This window comes from Anomaloglossus baeobatrachus, chromosome 9, assembly GCF_048569485.1.
Source record: "Anomaloglossus baeobatrachus isolate aAnoBae1 chromosome 9, aAnoBae1.hap1, whole genome shotgun sequence".
Lineage (NCBI taxonomy): Eukaryota > Metazoa > Chordata > Amphibia > Anura > Aromobatidae > Anomaloglossus > Anomaloglossus baeobatrachus.
In genome coordinates, this window is record NC_134361.1 from 198,472,012 (window position 1) to 198,495,457 (window position 23,446).

Below are 23,446 nucleotides of genomic sequence, written 5' to 3' on the forward strand. Positions count from 1 at the left end.
TATGGAATTTATAGCACTATATGGACCCCAATGGGGACAGTGTTGCTGATGTTTGTAAATAGCTATGGAATTTATATCACTATATGAACCCCAATGAGAACAGTGTTGCTGATGTATGTAAAGCACTATGGAATTTATAGTGTTATATAATAATAATATAATAATATTTATTCATTTATATAGCACTATTAATTCCACAGTGCTTTACATACATTGGCAACACTGTCCCCATTGTGGCTCACAATCAAGAGTCCCTAACTGTATGTCTTTGGAGATATGAACCCCAATGGGGACAGTGTTGCTGATGTATATAAAGCGCTATGGAATTTATATCACTATATGACCCCCAATGGGGACAGTGTTGCTGATGTATGTAAAGTGCTATGGAATTTATAGCACTATATGAACCTTAATGGGGACAATGTTGCTGATGTATGTAAAGCGCTATGGAATTTATAGCACTATATGAACCCCAATGGGGACAGTATTGCTGATGTATGTAAAGCGCTATGGAATTTATAGCACTATATGAACCCCAATGGGGACAGTATTGCTGATGTATGTAAAGCGCTATGGAATTTATAGCACCATATGAACCCCAATGGGGACAGTATTGCTGATGTATGTAAAGCGCTATGGAATTTATAGCACTATATGAGTGAATAAATATTATTATTATAATGCTACCTATATATTATTACTGTATAAATAACAGGGTAGATTTAATAATTGCAATGTAATTATGGCACTTTGAAAAAGCAATGCACGTCCCAAAACTTAACTTTAGTAATTAAAAATGTGCCCCAGGTAAAAAAGCAACTGAAAAGCTGTCGGCGGGAGACAACTACTATTGTGATCAATTATTGAATGTTCTCAGTGAGAGGAACAAAATTATAATCTTGTGATACCTTTTAATGGCTAACTAAAATAAAATAAAGTGGTGTTACAAAGCAAGCTTTCGAGACATCTCAGGTCCCTTCCCTTCCCCTAGGGGGGGGATCAGTCACGACATGGACTCACGATATCCTGCCCTGCCATGATGCAGCTGCATTGTAGGGAAGTCACCTAGCCCCTTTGCCCTATGCTATATGCCCAATACTCTTCAAGGGTTAAATTCCTTAGGAGCAGGCATCCCATTTTTTGCCTTGAGGCTCTGCAGAAATTCAGGCTTCTGAGAAAATGAAGGCTGACCTCATCCCAAAGCTCGGGGAGGCGGGGTTCGCCACTAAACTGCAGGCTGCCATAAACTCCCCCCTCTTCTTCACTTTGCTATTTTACCAATTAAGGCTTTCTCAATCTCGGAGGGAGAGGGAGAGAGGAGACATCAAGGGGGTGTAATTCATTTGACAGGGCAACTGTGAGGCATTATCCCCTGGACTGAGAGGAGCACACAGGGAAGCGCAGTCAGAGCAGAAGACCCCTCCGGTTCATCCAGTTTTGGAAGTTGCAGAAGGAAAGGTAAGATAATTGTCCAGGGTACTGTGTGATGCCTGGTACCATATCTTTATCCAAAGCAGGGTTTCCCCTGGTTGGCATTTCTTCTACCCACCCTTAGCATTCATAGAGATGGACTGGGAAGATGCGTTTTTGCGCAGCAATCCAAGCGAAGATGCGCTTTGACGCAGCGTCTTCTGTGCGCAGTGAGGGGTCCCAGCTGTCATACTGCATTGCATATGGAAAGTATACAAACGCAGCACCTGATCCCTGCCAGAAATGATGGTGCTAGATAGTGTCATTACAAAAAAGAAAGAATAGTAATCAAATTAAGCCACTAATCAGTATGGACAGTGGACTTATAGGCAAAAACTCTTCTCCAATGATCCCATTTGCGGACTGTGACCCCATAATGCTCTGGAAATATGAATGCAGAGAACATAGTAATAATAATATTAATTCATTTATATAGCGCTATTAATTCCGCAGCGCTTTACATACATTGGCAACACTGTCCCCATTGGGGCTCACAATCTAAATTCCCTATCAGTATGTTTTTGGAGTGTGGGAGGAAACTTCACTCAAACATGGGGAGAACATACAAACTCCTTGCAGATGTTGTCCTTGGTGGGATTTGAACCCAGGACCCCAGCGCTGCAAGACTGTAGTGCTAACCACTGAGCCACCACAAGACTGTAGTGCTAACCACTGAGCCACCACAAGACTCTAGTGCTAACCACTGAGCCAACACAAGACTGCAGTGCTAACCACTGAGCCACCACAAGACTGTAGTGCTAACCACTGAGCCACCACAAGACTGCAGTGCTAACCACTGAGCCACCACAAGACTGTAGTGCTAACCACTGAGCCACCACAAGACTGTAGTGCTAACCACTGAGCCACCACAAGACTGTAGTGCTAAACCACTGAGCCACCACAAGACTGTAGTGCTAACCACTGAGCCAACACAAGACTGCAGTGCTAACCACTGAGCCACCGTGCCGCCATGCAAATGTCCTGCTGTTGAATTTGGCAGCTTGTGAGTCACCTTATGCACCTAGGACATCCATAATAGGCAATCCAGGGAGACCTGTACATGGCACTTCTGCATGGATTTCTTCTCTTTGGCAAGTTTGGAAACTTATATGGTTGTATTGCCGTTCTGGAAGCGTTCAGTGGGTTTTCCAATAGTGAGCACACCCCCAGCACTAAAACAACCCAAAAAAAAAGACTAGCATGCACATATAGATAGATTATATCAGACCAGCCTCTTGTGGCTACTCCCTTAACCCAAAAAATACTGGAAACGACATAATGGTAGAAGCTGGAAACATAAGGGACCAACAGATATGCGGAACTTTCTTTTCTTAAAGCTATTGTCTTTATTGCCTGACATGTATCCTGTAAGGCTAGGTTCACACTTCCGTTGTTTTAAATCCGTCAGGTCCGTCAGTCGTTTTTTAGATATCAACTGGCGCAACGGATGTGTTTTTCACAGGATTCCTGAAAAAACTGATCCGTCGCGTCCATTACATCCACTGTGCGTCCGTTTTTTGACGGATCAGTCATGATTCGTTTGTGTTTGGGACAGCCCCAGCGGGTGTGCCAAACATGCTGGGCATGCTCAGTAGAGCATGACGGAATCCAGCGCTGGATTCCGTCGTAAGACGGATTACGACGGAATCCAGCACCATAGACAAACATTACAAGCTTGACAGATTGCGACGGATTCCTGCGCGGTGCCTTAATTTTGACGGCCAGAAAAACGTTACATTCTGCGTTGTTTCCAAAAACGACTGACCGCAGTGCAGCGGATGCAGCGCAAGGTCATCAGTCGCAATCCGCCACTAATACAAGTCTATGGGACACAATGGAATCCGCTAAACGGATTGCGTTGTTTACCAGAGCCGCGGATTGTGACTGATACAATTTAACGGTAATGTGAACCTGCAATGTATCCTGTAAGAAGGAGGCATGCAGGAACTTGTAGTTCCCCAAGTGCCATAGGCATGCGACAAGATGCCTCTGGTTTAGGATGTAGTTACATGTTTGATCACAGCCTTGATGTAATGCTAATTTGATTCTTGAGATGATGACTGGATTAACAATGGAACCAAAGTGTCCTCCATAAACTTTTGGGGTGGCTATTGTACTGTTCCAAATGTATGACCATTCAATTCTTCCTTAATTTTGAGACTCAGTCCCTCATAGTCATAACTGGGAGTGGCAAACGAACCATGTTGTCCCCTAAATGGTGAAGGAGGCATGCAGGAACTTGTAGTTCCCCAAACGCCATAGGCATGCGTACAAAATGCCTCTGGTTTAGGATGTAAATAAAAAAAAAATCTTTATTTTTATATAGCGCTAACATATTCCGCAGCGCTTTACATACATCAGGAACACTGTCCCCATTGGGGCTCACAATCTACATTCCCTATCTGTATGTTTTTGGAGTGTGGGAGGAAACCGGAGTACCCGGAGGAAACCCACGCAAACACGGGGAGAACATACAAACTCCTTGCAGATGGTGTCCTTGGTGGGATTTGAACCCAGGACCCCAGCGCTGCAAGACTGAAGTGCTAACCACTGAGCCACCAACAAGACTGCAGTGCTAACCACTGAGCCACCAACAAGACTACAGTGCAAAACACTGAGCCACCACAAGACCGCAGTTATAACCACTGAGCCACCACAAGACCGCAGTGCTAACCACTGAGCCACCACAAGACCGCAGTGCTAACCACTGAGCCACCACAAGACTGTGGTGCTAACCACTGAGCCACCACAAGACTGTGGTGCTAACCACTGAGCCACCACAAGACTGCAGTGCTAACCACTGAGCCACCCCAAGATTGCAGTGCTAACCACTGAGCCACCACAAGACTGCAGTGCTAACCACTGAGCCACCACAAGACTGCAGTGCTAACCACTGAGCCACCGTTACATGTTTGATCACAGCCTTGATATAATGCGGATGAGTGTATTAACAATTGCATAAAAGTGTCCTATATAACATTTTGGGGTGGCTATTGTACTGTTCCATTCAATTCTTCCTTAATTTTGAGACTCAGTCCCTCATAGTCATAACTGGGAGTGGCAAACCAACCATGTTGCCCCCTAAATGGGGGGTTTTTGCATCTGTTTTTTTTAAAAAGCCCATAAAATCCTAGATAAGCATTTATTTCTTTCCTTTGATCTGCATGGCACCATGGTTTATAGACAGTCTAGGGCCAGTGTCATAGGAAAGTAGTTTGTTTTTTTGTATTGCGGGATGAAACCAACACAAACTTACAAACTCCTTGCAGATGTGGTCCTGATTGGATCCAAACACAGGACCCCTGCACTGCAAGACACCAGGGATGACTGGCAGGCATTGAAGATGACAACCATACATTTCTATTAACATTCCAACATCATCATCCGCTGAATTAGAAAGAAGCCCCATACCTTACAGTACATGGAGCAGATGAACAGGCAAGCAGCTCTCTATACTGGAAGATTAAGTAAACAGGTTAATCCTCACTTGTCTTCTCTGACCTTTAAATCAAACATTTTAAAAGCGTCATACACACAGGTGAGCAGGTCGGACTCTTCCCATAGGTCTCCTTACCATAATTTTATTATGGCATAGGGGTCTCTGCTTTGCACGACCGACTAACGTTGAAGGGTATTGTTGTGGGGAAGAAAAAAAGAGTGAAGCCAAATTCTTTTATCTGAAAGGAAGCGCATGTAAAAGGCAATGTTTATTTTACTGGGTAATTGTGTAACTCAAGGGTTTAGTATGTGACATCACGAGGAAAGGACTCACAAGCAGAAGAAGGAGTTGTCTCACCTTCATGATTAGTCAAACTTGCAACATTTTACTTCTTATTAAAAATGATCTCCATTCTCAAGAATGGAGGGATTTTTAATGTGATGGTTTACGGCTTGTTACCTAGGTCACCTTCCGCCTCTGCCAGACTTCTAGGCAAGGAGTTCAGTGCTTACAAGCTCTTTATTAGAAAGCATGAAAGCGCTGCTCTGAATTTGGCCAGATTGCTGCAGAGGCAATTTTAATGTTATGGTTTACTGCTTGTTACCTAAGTCACCTTCCACCTCTGCAGTCTATCAGAGGTTTGCCAGACTCCTAAGCAAGGAGTGCGGCACTTACAAGCTCTTTACTAGAAAGCTTGACAGCGCTGCTTTGAATTTGGCTAGATTGCTGCAGAGGCAAAGCGGAGTGTCCTCTGATGTTGCAGAAGCAAAGCTGAGGCTCCTCTGATGCTGCAGAGGCAAAGCTGACGCTCCTTTGATGTTGCAGAAACAAAGCTGAGGCTCCTTTGATGTTGCAAAAGCAAAGCTGAGGCTCCGCTGATACTGCAGAGGCAAAGCTGAGGCTCCTCCGATGTTGCAGAGGCAAAGCGGAGGCTCCTTTGATGTTGCAAAAGCAAAGCTGATTCTCCGCTGATGTTGCAGAGGCAAAGCTGAGGCTCCTCCGATGTTGCGGAGGCAAAGCTGAGGCTCCTTTGATACTGCAGAGGCAAAGCTGAGGCTCCTTTGATGCTGCAGAGGCAAAGCTGAAGCTCCTTTGATACTGCAGAGGCAAAGCTGAGGCTCCTTTGATACTGCAGAGGCAAAGCTGAGGTTCCTCCGATGTTGCAGAGGCAAAGCTGAGGCTCCTTTGATGCTGCAGAGGCAATGCTGAGGCTCCTTTGATGCTGCAGAGGTAAAGCTGAGGATCCTTTGATGCTGCAGAAGCAAAGCTGAGGATCACCTGATACTGTAGAGGCAAAGTTGAGGCTCCTCCAATGCCGCAGAGGCAAAGCTGAGGCTCCTTTGATGCTGCAGAGGCAATGCTGAGGCTCCTTTGATGCTGCAGAGGCAATGCTGAGGCTCCTTTGATGCTGCAGAGGTAAAGCTGAGGATCCTTTGATGCTGCAGAAGCAAAGCTGAGGATCACCTGATACTGTAGAGGCAAAGTTGAGGCTCCTCCAATGCCGCAGAGGCAAAGCTGCCTTTGTTTGTAGCATCAGAAACCATACAGTTTGGACCAGCAGCTCAGGCAAGCCGCTGGCTGACCTATCAATCATCAAGAGCATACCGCCCCTGGCAAGGCAGGGGAGTGATCCGCTCCTGAAGATATAAAATGACAAAAACCCCTTCGAAGTTACATTTTTTCTATTTTCTTCACTCATGGTGAATAATTTATTTAGTGCAATAATACATTAATAAGATATTATGAATTGGGTTACAGGGACTGTCCCGTGCCCTCGACAAATGTCATCCTTGACTGCTTAAAAATTTGGTGGACACCAGTGCAGTCTCAGGCTGTGCCTTCCCACTATATGGCCCTGGGGTACAGCCTTAACACTAGAAGTCCCAGAGAGGGGTCATTTAACATTTCTACCATTGGAACCCTATGGAGCTCGAAATTTCTGGGACTTCTAGTGTTAAAGTCATGGCGAGTATTAGTCTCTTCTCAATTAGATGTATTGGAAATCTATCAGGCATTTTGGTCCAAGGCAAACTTGGTCCCCTTTTTAAATTGATGTCCACCAAAGATTGCTATGACTATGCTACATCTACATACTCTTCGAAACCAAATGTATTCACTTTGTGTATCAGCTACGCCCCATGTGCTTTACATATGGGTGAACGTTTGCCATCACTTGCAGCTGAGAAGGATCTTGCAATATCACATACCATAGGCAACATTTCATGAATTCTTTCCAATAGAGGGCGTATGACATGGCTGAGTCATTAGTTCTGACAGTCATTTCTACTGTATAATGTTGGGGTGCCGGATGCATGTAAAGGATAAGACACGAGCAAGACATTTAACACTAAACCAGCACTAATCTCACCAACACAAAGCATCTTGAAATCTTCCTTACACAATATCTTGTTTTTGATGGATATACCACTTAATATTTAACTTTAAGAAGTCAAATGTGTCAGAAGGTTTTTGCCGAAATCTGAGCACAGCATGATGTAGGGGAAGAGACCCTGATTCCAGTGATGTGTCACTCACTAAGCTGTGTGCTGTTGTTTCAATAAAATAAGTGTTTTCTCAGCAGGAGATTATCACTACAGCACTAGGTGTCTCCTGCCTTCTAGTCCTGCTGCTATGTATAGCCCTGCCCTCGCCACTGATTGGCAGCTTTCTGTTTACACTCTATTTTGACAGCTGCCAAGCAGTAGTGTGGGTGGGGTTATACACACAGGACTAGGTGTCTCCTGCCTTCTAGTCCTGCTGCTATGTATAGCTCTGCCCTCACCACTGATTGGCAGCTTTCTGTTTACACTCTATTTTGACAGCTGCCAATCAGTAGTGTGGGCAGGGTTATACACAAAGGACTAGGTGTCTCCTGCCTTCTAGTCCTGTTGCTATGTATAACTTCGCCTCACCACTGATTGGCAGCTTTCTGTTTACATTATATTTTGACAGCTGCCAATAAGTGGTGTGGGTGGGGTTATACACACAGGACTAGGTGTCTCCTGCCTTCTAGTCCTGCTGCTATGTATAACTCCGCCCTCAGCACTGATTGGCAGCTTTCTGTGTACACTCTATTTTGACAACTGCCAATCAGTGGTGTGGGTGGGATTATACATTCTGAGCACTGCCAGATTTGCAGCAGAGAAAACTGTGGTATTAGCACAACTGCAACACCCAGAAAACTAAGTGACACATCACCGGAATCAGGATCTCTGCCACCACATCATTCTGCTGTCATGTTGGGTAGAAAATAAACCTGGTGACAGATTCGCTTTAAAGGCGTTTGTCCATTACTTTTATATTGATAGTCTATCGATAGCATAGATCATCAATGTCTGATGAGCTGGGATCCAACACCCCACCCTCCCTGCTGATCAGCTGCTCTCGGTCCCATCGGCGGCAGCAGACAGCCGGAAATGCTCAGCTCCGGCGCTGCTCCGTCTTCTGAGTGTGGTCGTGGCCAGGTACTGCATATCTGCCTCCCATTCTAATCAATAGGAGGAGGATGTGCAGTACCTGGCCTTGGCCGCTATCAGAAGAGTATTTCCGTCTGCCTGCTGCCGCCTCCGGGACCGAGAGCAGCTGGTTGGCAGGGGTGCAGGGTGTCGGATCCCGGCCAATCAGACATTGATGACCTATGCTAAGGATAGGCTATCAATGGAAAAGAAGTGGACAACTCCTTTCTGTTGCTGATGATAGGTTGATGATTTACATTGTCTTTGATTTAAAGCCCAATTGTGTCCTGCAAACATTTTTACCAATTGGGGTGTTCCCTAACCCACAGATAAAAATCATGGGAAACACAAGCTTCATGCATATATTTCCATTGGCTGAATCGATCCCAGGTCTCTGGTGCTGCTCCAAAACAACAGTACACACCGCTGATCCACCATGTTTCCGGCCAATAGAGCCCCCTAGATTGAAAAAGCCTTAGGAGTACTTTGCACGCTGTGACATCGCTAGCCGAAGCGATATCTTGTGATAGCTGCCATAGTGAACATTATCGCTACGGCAGCTTCACACGCACTTACCTGCCCTGCGACGTCGCTCTGTCCGGCGACCCGCCTCCTTCCTAAGGGGGCGTGTCGTGCGACGTCACACGGCAGGCGGCCAATAGAAGCGGAGGGGCGGAGATGAGCCGGACGTAAACATCCCGCCCACCTCCTTCCTTCCGCATTGCCGGCGGCAGGTAAGGAGATGTTCCTCGCTCCTGCGGTGTCATACATAGCGATGTGTGCTGCCGCAGGAACGAGGAACATCATCGTATCTCCTATTGGTGCGACTTTATGAAAATGTCCGACACTACACAGATCACAAATTTACAACGCGTTTGCGATCGTTTATCGGCGCATCTAGGCTTTACACGTTGCGACGTCATTAACGGCGCCGGATGTGCGTCACTTTCGATTTGACCCCGACGATATCGCAGTAGCGATGTCGCAACGTGCAAAGTACCCCTTAGCGTCTAAGCTTTAAATAGCTGAATCTCTGGCTGCAATGAGAACATTTCATCGGTCTTGTTCCCTTTGCGTTTCCTCCCCTGAATTCCATGTTGTAGCTGCACCCTGTCCTGACCTCTTCTGGGTTCTGTCAGTGTGATGAGGTCAGCGCTTTCCTGAAGGAAATGTTGTGGCGCTCTAATAATATTCGGCAATTAAGTTGAGGTCTCCGTATCGGGCACGCCACATGAGGCCCAGTGTTACTAAGCGCTCATTCCTTTTTTTTTTTTTTTTGTTTGGAAGGGAAATATGCTATATAAGGATGAAAAAAGTCACTAATAGAATGTTACATTAGTAATGAAGAAAGCAAAATGCAAAGAAAAAACAAAAGTGTCATCCTTGTAAATGGCTTATAAGCGGAAAAGGCGCCTAAACTAATGCAACGTCTTTTAATTCCACATAAGGAGGAGGGTGCTGTCTGTTTTTTTACACCTGTAAAGTATTATGAACCTGTCCAATACCTAGAATAGGATGCGCGCACAATACCAGTCAAGCAGTGGGGCCTTCTACCTCCTAATGCAGAAGTGGTTCCATTTAAGGCCTCATTTAGACATCCATTTTTCACATATGCCATTGGAACTCCAAATTAATAGGAATTGTTTTACAAGCACTTGGAAAAATCAATATATCACAGCCTAGTATGGTATACTGAGAGTTTCTGTTTTATTACATCATGTGACCAGTTTATATAGTATCCCAAACAAAGAAATAACTATGCACCAATAAGAGCCACAGGGGTGTGTAGAAATGTGAAACTTCCCCGCCCATTAGTGTTATCTGAACCCTATGACATCATTCAGTTATAAGACAAGATAGTTTCTATACAATACAAAGTGGCGTTTTTCACATATGTGAGCGACATCAAATCCTTCTATGCCTTTGGAACTACAAATTAATAAGAATTGTTTTACAAGCGCTTGGAAAAATCAATACATCACAGCCTAGTATGGTGTACTGAGAGTTGCTGCTTTATTACATCATGTGACCAGTTTATATAGTATCCCAAACAAAGAAATAACCATGTACCAATAAGAGCCGCAGGGGTGTGTGTAGAAATGTGCAACTTCCCCGCCCATTAGTGTTATCTGAACCCTATGACATCATTCAGTTATAAGACAAGATAGTTTCTATACAATACAAAATGGCTTGTATTCTCTCACACATACGTGTTCTATCCATATTTTTCATGCAAAGAACACATACCCATTTTAATCTATGGAACGGTTTACATCATGTCCATGTATTTTTCCGAACGGTGTGCCCTAAAATATATCACAAATAACAATATAAACAATAAAGAATAATATGGAACATATGTAACAATATAAACAATAAAATATAATATACAACATATGTAACACAATAAAATATAATATAGAACATATGTAACAATATAAACAATAACATATAATATATACCACATATAACAATACAAACAATAAAATATAATATCTAACATATATAACAATAAAATATATTATACAACATATATAACAATATAAAAAATAAAATATTATATATATATATATATATATAAAAAAAAAAATATAAACTAAAAAATATAATATATAACATATATAACAATACAAACAATAAAATATAATATACAACATATGTAACAATATAAACAATAAAATATAGTATAGAACATATATAGCAATATAAAAAATAAAATATAATATATATATATATATATATATATATATATATATATATATATATATATAAAAAACAATGTAAACCACAAAATATCATATCTAACATATATAACATTATAAACAATAAAATATAACATATAACAATAAAATATAATATAGAACATATATAACAATACAAAAAAATATTATATGTATATATATATATATATATATATAAAAACCACAAAATATGTAACATATATCATTATAAACAATAAAATATAATATATAACATATATGGCAGTATAAACAATAAAATATAATATATAACACATATAACAATATAAACAAAATATAATATATAACATAGCAGTATAAACAACAAAATATAATATATAACATATAACAATATAAACAAAGTATAATATAAATATTATAAATATAACAATATAAACAATAAAATATAATATATAACAATACAAACAATATGTTTTTGATCTGTGTTATGCAGAGCACACTAATTGAGGTGATTTCGGATGTTGCTCTGCATAGGCAGCAATCAAGAGGAAATTCAGTCAGTATAATCATTATGATGAGCATTTAGTCATCTTGGTCGATGACTGTGCAGAATGCTTTTTGGACATCGAGCATACACTGCTTCAATGTGCTGCTAGTAGAAGTGACACTTGACACTCAGCAGATTTTTTTCTACCTAATCTGAGAGCCAGCATGATGTTAGCAGAGAGACCCTGAATCCAACAATGTATCACTTAGATTACTGATTACGGGGTGCAGCCGTTCTGTCATAATCACTATTTTTAGATTTAACAATGCAGCAGAGCTAAGAGAGCTGGCTCCATCCACACCAGGCTCTCTGTATATAATGTCTATAGACAGTGAGCTGTTAATCACAGCAGGGGGTGTGAAAGACTAGCTGACCTAGTCTGGCAATGATAATCTCCTTAAGATAAAACAAACATTGCAAGTAAACAACAACACTACCTTGATTAAAGAGGCATCACTGTAATCTATGTGTTAACCCCTAAAGCATTCATCTTCAGATTACATAGCAAAAACCTGCTGTCGATTTCCCTTTAAGATTCCTTTGTGGCTGGTCGTATGATCCTGGATCATATTGACCGTGCAGGGGAACCTGAAATGACTTGAAGCAGCCACCCACGGATCTCCCCCCCCTCCACTACACCACTGATAATGGCAATAATTGGTCCACAACCTATGAGCCACATTTTGCTCACATCCTCAAAGTACAAATGGTTGGGACCTCCTCCATGGATACAGAGATTAAAAGGGGTGGTTTAAAACATACATAGAACAGAAAGAAGCTGTATTTATTAGATACCCCTTTAAATTGGTACAAAGAACATATCCACTGACTATTTTTGGCCTCTAATAAGTATGGCTCATATTCTAATTTTTTATATCTTAAGCTCACACAGACCACGCAGAGGAAGTCTTTAACCCATCAGTATATGGGAGGAAACCAGTTATACTCGGAGGAAACCCACACAAGCCCAGGCAGAAAATACTATTACTTTCATATGAAATACGAATATTACGTGGTTTTCTAAGAAATGAGTTTTATATACTGTAATGTGTTATCAGAAGAAGGTTAGGCCGTGAATTCTACAAAGAACTTGACTACGGATTAGAAAGAAGCAGATATATTCTCAGGACTTTGGTCGAGCAGCCAAGTCAGTAGTCTATGGCCGCGGGATGGAAAACCTGCTGTCACGGTCGTCTCTCTGTTTTTGGAGACTAGCTGGAGGTCTGGAGCCCCTTATCTCTAGGGTTGTGCATTTATTGTTTAATTTCCTTTGGTACTGAAGTAGCTAATGCCAGTTTTTCTGTTTTCCTGCAGTTGAGGTCAGCAGCACCTGCTTTGTAGTCACACCCCCTTGTATTTAAATAGCTAGTTTTCCCAGCAAGCTTTGCTGACTTTACAAAGCCATTTGTATGAAAGCCACCTTGGTGGAAGGAGCTGCTATGGATTCTCCTGGAGTTGTATCCTATACATTTTGGTTGTTTATTCCCTGTTTGTTTTCTCTACCTTCTTGCCTCTTTAGTGTAGCTGTGGGTCTAGTGAACCTCACCCGCCTCTCACTAGTCAGGGCATCTATAGGGTTGCTGCTTGGCGACAGCTGCGGAGACTGTATAGGGACTGACTAGGAGAGTAGGGACAGCTGCAGGTGAGGTTAGGAGGTGCCCACCTATTCTCTTACTAGTGCCAGGGTTGACCATTGTTAATTGTTTCCCCAGTATTCCCCCTTGTCTGTGGTGTTTTTAGGTGTGTTTTGTGCATCAGTCATCGGTTGGTCGGAACGCGCTCACCACGTTCATTGCATGACACCTGCAAACTGCCTCCTACATTCTGAAATCCCCGGCACTTCTTCTGATTTGATGATTTGAAGCCTAAAGCAACATCATGGTCATGGTATGGAGCAGGCATAATGTTGCCCTGGGCCTACTTATAACGCCTGCCTGGATCAACAGACTCAGGTGGGATGTAATGGACAGATTAGAGGGAAGCCACTCACCGAGCAGGACCCCCAGAACCCTGAAACCCTTTAACCCCTATACAGGGATTTGGAATTACACAGGGCCCTGGAATCACTACCTGTGGAAGCCTGCAATCTGAGAGAGTAGGCAGGGACAGAATCGGCAGGCAAGGACGTAATCAGAAAACGTAGCAGAGGTCAAATCCGGATCGGGCAGCGAGGTACAAAAACAGCAGGCAGAAGGGTGGTCAGAAAACACGCAGAAGTCAGCACACAGGAATCACTAAACAGAATAGGGCGGACCAGGAACCAGGAAATCAGAACTATCTCTGGCAGGGGTCAGCAGACAGGAGGGGAACTAAAATGTTTGTGGTGTCTTCCCATTAGCTGTAGCTGAATGCTGGCAACTTCAGCTGGAAGACACACGCCACCCACAGTCAGCCAGCAGTACTGCAGATCCTAAGATAACCCAGCCCAGTGGATGATCGGAGCCTGCGCCCACTGGTGCCGCTGGCATCGACTCCTCTCCCATAACCAGCACCATCCACGGCAGGAACACGGCGTCACCTGGCGATCGGAGCAGAAGTCGCTGGAGGAGACTCCGGTGGCGACGTAACACTACTAATCAGACAAGAACTCAGGGATCCTTACAGGTAGGCCTACTGGCATGGCCATGGGACAAGGGTCCTAATCATTGGTTTACTTTTCTCCATTAGGAAAAAACTAAAGGTTGAAAGAGAGCTCTATATGGTGTTACCTGGAAAATAAGGGGTGAGGGAGATGGAGGGGCTTCCTCAGCTGGGGAGGTTGTGGGTGACACAACCACTGATGTGTGTGACTAGGCTGCTGCAGATCCAAAATGAGGATATGAAGAAAGTATATGTGGTTGCTCTGCGCTGCCGTAACAGACCGAATGGCTGAGACCAGATGATGTAAAAAGGTTTATTCTACGCGTTTCAAGGCATATCTTGAAGAAGAGACAGGACTGCCTTAAAACGCGTAGAAATAAACCTAACAGACATTCGGTCTGTTACGGCAGCGCAGAGGAACTACATAAACTTTTTTCGTAACTCATCTCCGTTAGGGATATTAGGTTCACTACTGTCATGCCAGTCTCTCTGTATTATGAGACTAGTGACAGGATCAGGACTAGTGTCTCTCATTGAAACTCTACATATTAAACGTGTTTTCTTTCTTTTGGTGTGGCAAGGGTTACTGTCAGTTTTCCTTGCCAGCAGCTTCTGACTCCTGGTTGTTTCCTGTTTGGGACCACTCCCAGTCCCTTTATATACCCTCTGCTTCCAGCAGAGGGTGCCGGTTATTCTCATTGCCATTTGGATTCTGGGCCTGGAGGTGGAAGGAGCTGCTGGAGCCCTTGCTGTTGGTTGCGGTGTAGGCTGCAGTACTGGTGCCTGACTGCAGCCTTGTTGTTGGAGTTAGTCTGTTGTTGTTTCCCCCCTGTCTGTATTATCTTCCCTTGGTGTGTTGTTTTAGTTCAGCAGTGGGACTAGTGATCCTTACCTTTCCACTCACTAGCAAGGGTTTACTGCAGTGTCTCTCATGGCTTCAGGTTCCTGTTCTGTGACAGGTGAGGAACCTGTATATGGACTGCCTAGGAGTGCAGGGTACAGCAGCAGGTAAGTGGAGGAGGTGTCCATTTTCCTTCTCACTAGCAGCAGGGTCCACCATTGTTTATGTGACCCCGGTGTACCCCTTGTTTGTCTTGGTAAAACCCCTGTCTGTTGTGTGTTTTACCTCATGCTGTACCTTCCCTAAGTCGAGGTTGTGACAGCTACAGACAGCTGTTTTGGGGTACCACTCAGGGAAGGGTTTGGCTGGCTGTGTGAGATGCTCTCGACATAGTTTTGGAGGGGGACTGGATCTCAAGCTGCATCAAGGGCATCTCATCCAGCAAGATCACTGGCAGAAGAGGGCCATTGTGCAAGAACAATATAAGCTCCTCATAAGGCACAATTCCACCTGCTTTGGAGGTAGTAGTGGCCCCCTTATCTTAGCTGCATGGAGCTGACAGGAGCGGCGGTGTCTTCTGCAGCTCCGGTCACCTTCATGCAGCAGAGCTGGAAGCGACACTGGACCATCCTGGAGTACGCCGGATATGGAGGGCTTTTTCGGGCTTATTAAATTGGTGAACAAGGCAATTTGTTAGTGTTTTTTTTTCTAATAAAGGATTGTTCGGGTGTGTGTGTTTATTTACTGTAATTTACAGATTAATCATGGAAGGTATCTCGGGGAGACGCCTGACATGATTAATCTAGGACTTATTGGCAGCTATGGGCTTCCAATAACTCCTTATTACCCCGATTTGCCAACGCACCAGGGCAAATCGGGAAGAGCCGGGTACAGTCCCAGAACTGTCGCATCTAATGTATGCGGCAATTCTGGGCGGCTGCTGACTGATATTGTTAGGCTGGGGGGCTCCCCATAACGAGGGGCTCCCCATCCTGAGAATACCAGCCTTCAGCCGTATGGCTTTATCTGGCTGGTATTAAAATTGGGGGGGACCCCACGCCGTTTTTTTAAATTATTTATTTATTTTACTGCACAGTATAGACACGCCCACCGGCTGCTGTGATTGGGTGCAGTGAGACACCTGTCACTCAGCGTGGGGGCATGTCTCACTGCAACCAATCATAGGCGCCTGTGGGTGGGGAAAGCAGGGAATACGAGATTGATTAATGAGCGGCCGGCATATTTAAAGTAATTGTTGCCGCGTATTCTCTGCACAGCTGTTCCTCGCCGCGCTGGTGATTGGGGAGCGGTAAGTATGAGAGAGGGCTGCTCACTTCTGTCACTCAGGGGATTAGCGGTCACTGGTGAGTCCTTCACGGGTGACCGCTAATCAGTACGCGGCACTCAGACAGAGCCGCGGCATGACAATGAAGTTGGGTGAAGTTCACCCGAGTTCATTCTCATCGCGCAACTCTGTCTGCCGACATGTATCAACTACATTGTGCAACACACAAACGGACATTCCACACGGACATTCCACGTACACATACACGGGCATTTTACACGTACACACGGCTCGCATACGCCATCACACGGATGCCATACGTACCGGAGAAACGCCCCAAAAAAACGGAACACGGACCTGAAAAACGGACCGTGTCACACGGACGTTTTTTTTGCGGAAGTGTGTTTTAGGCCTTAAAGGGATTTTTTGTTTTTAAATAAGAAAGATTAAAATCCTTCAGTTTTTACTTTTGAGAGTTCCAGCTGCGATACTATATCATAATGCAGAATTTCTATCCTATGGGGTAATGACATTTATATATAGATATTAGATCATTCTGCTATGAAAATTGGCTGCAGATTTTTTTTTTTTTACATGATGTATGAAGTGTTCTTTTGACACATAATTGAATAATAATGAAAGTAGCAAAGAAAAAAAAATGTTCGGTTATTAAATGTTTATTGAATTCTTGGAAACATTTATTGGTAGAGGAATAATAACAAATAATATTGAGATTACTGCCTGGGATGAAGAGTTAAAAAAGTAATAGTCATTAGACACCATTGCTGGTGGCACAAGTAGTCATTTCTGCAATAGATATTCCTGACCCAATGTCACTCTTGTGTGGCGCCCCTGAGGCTTCAGTCGCCACAGAGGTACTGCACTTCAGCCAGAGGTGTGGTATCCCATCATGGGTACGGAAGAGGTCATCCACCGGTATGCACTCAAAACTCAACACTCGTAATTAGCAGCTCACCACCGGGTCAAGGTTGGGATTTGGTGCCATTAATGCTATGTATAGCCACCACTGGTGATGGCATCTCCCTCCCCCTTATCCGACACCTGGGTGAGGGAGTCTAGTTAATGGGAGCATCTTGTGACAGAAAGTTAGGGAATCGAGAAGGAGCAGTGGAGGAGTGAAGACCTGTGGCCTGGAGCTGGTGCAGCTTGGCCCGGGCACAAGACAGAAGGGGTCCTATTGCCCACGGGACATGCGCCATACTCCCGTGGCCTCATTCCACAGATCGACTGGAGACCATCACAGTGGAACCCAGCACTCCAAAGTCGGTCACTGACTAGTCGTGTTACCTTGGAACCTACTACAGTGAGTAAAAACCTTGAGACTGCATCCCTGTGTCCCTCCGTTATTTGCCTGCGTCTCCGGCCCCGTATCCTCGCCATCACCTACTACTGCTCTCATCTGCCCTGGGGCCCAGCTCTACCTGTGGAGAGCTATACCAACCAAGCTGCGTCACCATCTGCCCCAGAGGCCCCATCCCGCAGCGGCGGCACCTATGTTGCCGCATACCACAGGTGGCGTCACAAACTGTTATTACATCTCCCTTTTAACTGCCACTCTTCTCTATGTGCGATGTCAGATATTACAACTAAAGGGGCTCACCCAGCTACAATCCAAATAAGTATAAGTATGGAATATAGCGCCGACAAAGACACTGACTTACTCACCACCCCAGTCGGGTCCCATCCTCCCTCTGCCATCCACATGTGTTGCTGCCTCCTTCCCCTCCCGGGCCCTGTACATGTCGCACAGGTCTCCCTTGCGCGCACACCGGCCCTCCTCTTGAAGGGCCGGTGTGCCATTTCTCAGAATGCCTCTCAGCCTACAGCTTAGAGGCAATGTGTATTTAAGGCATCCTCCCATTAGGGGAGGTGCCTGCGCAATGCCTTAGTTAGTCTGTATCCAGTCTGCTGCCTAGCTAGTTGTCAGGTCCTGAGCTCCTGTTCTGTTATCTCTGTGTCCAATTCCAGTACCTGCCTTCCCATACCTGTGTACCCCTGCCGTGAACACCATTCCTGTCCATACCGACCTGTCCAGCCTGCCTCAGTCACCCCACCTGTACCTGCCTATTCTTGAGTCCATCACCTGCCCTGGGGGTCAGCTGCCACAGTCCCAGTCACTGCCCTGGCATCTGCCTCACGGTGGGTGCTTAGTTAAACCCTGTGGTCCAGTGGGTCCACTAATCCCACCGGCCATGAGCGTTACAGGAAGTTACCCCCAATGCATAGGACAGGGGGTAACTTCCTAATTACTGGAGGTCTGACTGCTGGGATCCAAGAACAGATGTTAGTCCAAATGTCACAGAGATTAAGCATATGAGGGCCTCCCAACTATTGCCCAACAGAAAATGTAGGTAAAGGTAAGGATGGGGCAGATTAAATTTAGGTGCTTGATCCTTTTGTTCTCATCAATACGCCAATGTCCAAAGAGTCTGACAATAGCTTAGGCTCTCTTCACACGTCTAGTAGACTTTTCCGTTTCTGGATCACAAAAATGAGAAATAAAATGATCCATTACTGGATCCATTAACCTGAATAGGGGAAGAAATGTTCTAAAATCTTTTCAAAGAAAGAAGAATGGATGGCTAATTAAGGGATCTGTTTTCCATAGACTTCAGTGGTAAGAAAATGGATCTAGCTGACCTCACTTTTTTTAAAAATGGACTAAAAAATTGTGTTTGCAAAACTTTTTGTGCCATTAGATTGCTGCTGGATCCGTTCTAAGGCCGGCTTCACACTTGCGATTGACTCGCATGAGTGCAATGCGAGAAATTCTCGCATTGCACTCGGACCCATGTTAATCAATGATGCAGCTCCCATTAGATGTGACAGTCCCGGGACTGTACCCGTCTCATCCTGATTTGCCCTGGTGCAGTGGCAATCGAGGTAATAAGGAGTTAATGGCAGCAGCCCATAGCTGCCACTAAGTCCTAGGTTAATCATGGCAGGTGTCTCCCTGAGATACCTTCCATGAAGACATACACCCAAGAATCCTTTATTTGTAATAAATGACAAAAAAAAACAACCTCTTTCACCACTTTATTCAAGTCCCTAAATACGCCTCCCGGTCTGAAGTAATCCACAGAGGTCCCACGACGCTTTCAGCTCTGCTACATCGGAAGCTGACAGGGAGCGGCCACAGATCACGACCGCTCTCTGTGAGCTCCCCGCAGCGACTGAAGTGATTCGCGCTATCAGCGATGACGTCACTCAGGTTACCCGTGGCCACAGATCTCAGCTGGAGGACTTCAGCTGTGGCCGCGGGTAACCTCAGTGACGGCACCGCTGATAGCGCAGATCACTTAAGTCACTCAGGGGATTTGCGGTCACCGGTGAGACCTTCACCAGTGACTGAAAATATGGCCCCGACACACAGAGCCGCGGAATGACAATGAAGTCGGGTGACGTTCATCCAGCTTCATTCTGATCCTGCGGTTCTGTCTGTGTCTGCTGTCAGCGGCCATTCAGCTCTGCTACATGGCTCTGTCTGTGTCTGCTGTCAGCGGCCATGTAGCAGAGCTGAATGGCAGATGACATAGCTGCTGAGAATAAAAACGGATCCAATACGGATCACACACGGATTGTGTGATGTCCATTTTTTCATCGATCCACTCACTTGAATGAATGGATTAATTTTTCTATGCAAACTGGACCGAAGTCTGACATGTCCCCTTCTTTTCATGCAAAAAATTGGTCAGAAAAAAACACCCTACATGAAAATACCTATAAAATATATTGCCAGTATGAATGCACCAATTCTCCTTTTTACACTACTCCCAAAAAGTTTGGGATATTTGTCTTTCGGGTGAAATTTCAGAATGATCCTAAAGTCCCCTCTAATCTTTTCAGATGAACTTCTCTAAACTCTAGGATGCTCATGTCCAACTGTTCAACATTTCAGGACTTTTTGCACAACTTGCTGTTGTCTAACAAGGAGCTTAATGGCAAAATTCATGACTGGTGTTTGATCCATGAATCTCCCAAGTAATGTCAGGGCTCAATTAGGATTGGTATTACGCAGTCCTCCTCATCATAATACTACGGTCAAAACCTGACAATTGATCAGCAGTACCGCACCACTTGCGAGGCTTCAAGCAGGATATTCTCAGATGGAAGTGGCCACTGAGCTTAGAGTGTCACCAGCAGGTTGTACAGAGATACAGAGAGACTGGAAGAGTCACACAAAGGCTGAGAAATGGACGTCTTTTGGTCACATCCCACACTGATGACCGCCTCATTCTGAACAATGCCCTGAGGAACCGGATGATGAATGACGCACAATTCCAGGCACATTTAAGGGAGGTGAGAGGCACCAAGTGTAATGTCAGATCATTAGAAACCATTTACATCAGTGTAGTCTGGGTGCTAGGCAACCTGCAAGGTACCTGACTGTACCACCAGGCACAGGCGTCATCTACACTGGATAAGGGACCAGTGGCCTCAGTGCTGGTCACTGATGAAAGTTGATTCACGCTGAGCAGAAAAAATAGCCTTCAGCGATGTTGGAGACATCAAGGGGAGCGCTATGCATCAGCCACTGTTGTCACCAGACGAGACTCTGGTGGTGGTGGAGTTACAGGTTGGGCTGGTGTGTCTCGTCAGTACAGAATGGCCCTACACTGTGTGAATGGTACAGTGACAGCCCCAACTACTGGAATAATATCATTAATCTAGTCCTTGTGCCTTTACAAAACTGGCCTAATTTCATCTTCACGGACGACAATCCTCCAGCTCATTGAGGTCGCATCATTAGGGAACGGCTGCTGGAGACTGGGGATCTCAAATGGAGCGGCTGCACTTTCTCCAGACCTGAATCCCATAGAAACCTATGGGATCAGCGGAGTTGTCATGTAGAAGCCGTAATTCTATACCCCAGAAACTCAATGACCTGAGGGCCGCCCTTCAAGAATAGTGGGATGCCATGCCTCCACAGTCAATAACTTCCCTAGTGACCAGCAGAAGGCGTCATTGTCAGCTGGAATTGATGCTCAAGGCCACATGACAAGTTACTGAGACATTGACATTTGGGGGGTGTAGGGGTACACCCACCACTGCTGTTGGCTTTTGTTTCAATAAATAATTTGAGATGAAGAAAACCCCATTGCTGCTTCTACCTAAATGCCCAACTTTCATGATAAATCACTATATCACCGTAGCATGAACTTTTTATGTTTTACATAAATTTAAGCTGAAAGCCAAATATCCCTAACTTTTTGTTATATATATATGTATATATACAGTACAGACCAAAAGTTTGGACACACCTTCTCATTCAAGAGTTTTCTTTATTTTCATGACTCTGAAAATTGTAAATTCACATTGAAGGCATCAAAACTATGAATTAACATATGTGGAATGAAATACTTAACAAAAAAGTGTGAAACAACTGAAAATATGTCTTATATTCTAGGTCCTTCAAAGTAGCCACCTTTTGCTTTGATTATTGCTTTGCACACTCTTGGAATTCTCTTGATGAGCTTCAAGAGGTAGTCACCGGAAATTGTCTTCCAACAGTCTTCAAGGAGTTCCCAGAGATGTTTAGCACTTGTTGGCCCTTTTGCCTTCACTCTGCGGTCCAGCTCACCCCAAACCATCTCGATTGGGTTCAGGTCTGGTGACTGTGGAGATCAGGTCATCTGGCGTAGCACCCCATCACTCTCCTTCTTAATCAAATAGCCCTTACACAGCCTGGAGGTGTGTTTGAGGTCATTGTCCTGTTGAAAAATAAATGATGGTCCAACTAAACGCAAACCGGATGGAATAGCACGCCGCTGCAAGATGCTGTGGTAGCCATGCTGGTTCTGTATGCCTTCAATTTTGAATAAATCCTCAACAGTGTCACCAGCAAAGCCCCCCCACACCATCACACCTCCTCCTCCATGCTTCACGGTGGGAACCAGCCATGTAGAGTCCATCCGTTCACCTTTTCTACAAAGACACGGTGTGTCCAAACTTTTGGTCTGTACTGTATATGTATATATATATATATATATATATATATATATATATATATATATATATAAAAATAATCTGCTAGGATGCTTTGTTGCATTTCCCTGTGTCATTGGAGCATTATGCTTCGTGTGCACAGTTTGCCGGAGGCGGCACACAGCTTCCACAGATCGTTAGTCCACGTCATGTTGCTACAGGAGGACACAGATCCTGGCCGGGCACCTGGTTAGCAGTGCACAATAGGTACATAAAACACACTAGCAGTTGTTATTTCACATTCCTGAGCTCGCCGGCTTTACTTCTCGGATCATGACTAAAGTTTAGCATTTTTGATCTATGATGTAACTCAGCTCCAGTATTTGTAATGTAAGCGCACTGCGTGCCACAGCGAATCCCTTGCAGTCTTCACATACAGAGATAATACTTCACAAGTCATTCCAGTGCCCCAGGTGCGGCAGCTTTGCTGCAAAATAAGTCAACATAGCCTTATTTCTCAACATACTCTCTGCTCAGTCGTTCAGGATCTGATGCCGATTTTGGCGGTGGAATCCTCTTCCAATACAACAACAATCTAAAAGCAAGGTGTAACTAGCTCTAAATGTTCCCCCACAAAAAAACTTTGTAAATTGTTATCCACATGTAACGCCTGCCTGGATCCACAGACTCAGACGGGCTGTAATGGACAGGCTAGAGGGAAGCCACTCACCAAGCAGGACCCCCAGGACCCTGAAACCCTTTAACCCCTATACAGGGATTTGGAATTACACAGGGCCCTGGAGATCACTACCTGTGGAAGGCTGCAGTCCGATGAGAGTAGTAGTCAGGCAGGGTCAAACCAGGAATAGCAGAACAGGGACAGAATCGGCAGGCAAGGACGTAATCAGAAAACGTAGCAGAGGTCAAATCCAGATCGGGCAGCGAGGTACAAAAACAGCAGGCAGGAGGATAGTCAGGAAACACGCAGAAGTCATCACACAGGAATCACTAAACAGAACAGGGCGGAACAGGAACCAGAATATCAGAACTTTCTCTGGCAGAGGTCAGCAGACAGGAGGGGAATTAAGAAGGGTGTGGTGTCTTCCCATTGGTTGTAGCTGAATGATGGTAACTTCAACTGGAAGACACACGCCACCCACAGTCAGCCAGTGGTACTGCAGATC

At 44.6% G+C, this 23,446-nt stretch overlaps 1 protein-coding gene across 4 annotated transcripts in view; it reads left to right on the forward strand.

Annotated features, from left to right (window-relative positions):
* Positions 1–1,291: 1,291 nt before the first annotated feature.
* The window catches only part of FLNA (filamin A), a 139,464-nt gene continuing 117,309 nt past the window's right edge, over positions 1,292–23,446 (forward strand). For all 4 annotated transcript variants that reach the window (XM_075324200.1, XM_075324202.1, XM_075324201.1 and 1 more), the window contains exon 1: positions 1,292–1,458. The gene's annotated coding sequence lies outside the window, so the exon portion shown is untranslated. The remainder of the gene's footprint in view (positions 1,459–23,446) is intronic.